This window comes from Primulina tabacum, chromosome 4 (genome assembly GCF_025594145.1).
Source record: "Primulina tabacum isolate GXHZ01 chromosome 4, ASM2559414v2, whole genome shotgun sequence".
NCBI lineage: Eukaryota > Viridiplantae > Streptophyta > Magnoliopsida > Lamiales > Gesneriaceae > Primulina > Primulina tabacum.
Window position 1 is genome coordinate 47,171,968 of NC_134553.1, and position 1,779 is coordinate 47,173,746.

Genomic DNA, 1,779 nt, shown 5'->3' on the forward strand with positions numbered 1-1,779 from the left:
ACTGCAAGTATGCAACCAATCTCCGCCTCATGCCCTTTTGATCAATGGGATGCTAGATATAGTGGGCCCCTTCTCCATGGCCCGGGCACAAAAAAGATTTCTTCTAGTGCCTATTGATTATTTCTCCAAGTGGGTGGAAGCTGAGCCATTAGCCAGGATTACCGAAGACGAAGTTATGAAATTTCTTTGGAAAAGCATTGTTTGCAGATATGGCATCCCTAGGAAACTAATTTCCGACAATGGAAGACAATTCCAGGGAAAAAAGATCACCTCCTGATGTCATGAAATGAAGATTATTCAATCCTTCACGTCAGTAGCCTACCCTCAGGCTAATGGCCAGACGGAAGTAACTAACAGGATCCTCGTGCAAGCACTGAAGGCCCGGCTCCATGGAAAAGGAAAAGATTGGGTGGAGGAATTGCCAAGTGTCTTATGGGCTTACCGAACTACTCCTCGATCATCTACTCGGGAAACACCCTATAGCCTTGTCTATGGTTCAGATGCAGTTATGCCAGTGGAGATCGGGCAATCTTCTATTCGGATATAATCCTACCCGAATCACAATGATCAGTCCCGGGCCATTGAACTTGATCTGGTTGAAGAAAGGCGAGACAGAGCTAACATTCGAATGGAAGCATATTGTAGCCGGGTAATGAAATCCTATAATAAGAATGTTCGGGCGCGAAACTTTCAGATAGGGGATTTGGTCATGAAAAAGGTGAAACCGGTGGGCGATGTAGGGAAATTGGAAGCAAAATGGGAAGGACCCTTCAAAATAATTCAAAGAGTCAGTTCTGGTGCAAGCTTATTATCTTGAAGATTCTCTGGGACAAACTCTCAAGAGGCAATGAAATGCTTTTCATTTAAAGAGATATTATGTGTAGAAAATACTTGTATCTACTGATTTCTACATCAAATAAAAAGATTGTTCGAGAACGCGTTCAAATATTTCAAAGTCCAGGGACCCGTACCCTTGCTCGGTGGACCCGTACCCCGGTTATACTTTCAAGTCCAGGGACCCGTACCCTGGCCCGGTGGACCCGTACCCCGGTTATACTTTCAAGTCCAGGGACCCGTACCCGGTTATACTTTTAAGTCCAGGGACCCGTACCCTGGCCCGGTGGACCCGTACCCCGGTTATACTTTCAAGTCCAGGGACCCGTACCCTGGCCCGGTGGACCCGTACCCCGGTTATACTTTCAAGTCCAGGGACCTATACCCTGGCCCAGGGACCCGTACCCCGGTTATCTGCCAAGTCCAGAAACCCGTACCCTGATCGCCTATCGATCTTAGTAAAGATTAATGTTGTATCGGTCTCCCAGGTTTTTGTTTTGGAAAAAGAAAATTATCGGTTAATGATTGATGAAATTCAGAGTTAATACAAAGTCTGAGATAATGCGGGGAATATCGGGGAAGCCGTGATCAAATGCGATGAAGAGATCTCATTAACAAAGAAGATATTTACAAAGTGCCCGGAACCCGGGAGTAAAAAAAAAAAACTGGTTTTATTTGGGATCCTGCTCCTTGTTCTGCTCCTCCTCCTCGTCTGGGAGCAGAGGCTGCTGTCTTCTCTAAATCTGAAAAATCTTCCCGGTCAGCTGGAACCAAACCCGCCTCCTCGAATTGTTCCAGGCACTTGTTGAAGCCCTGTTCAAAGTACGGGAAGGCCTTCTTAGCCAACATCAGCTTAAACTCAGGAGATTTTAAAAAGTTGGTCATCTTCTCCTCCTGAGCAGTCTTAAGAAGGGATACGGCAGTCTGGAGACCATCAGCTCGAGC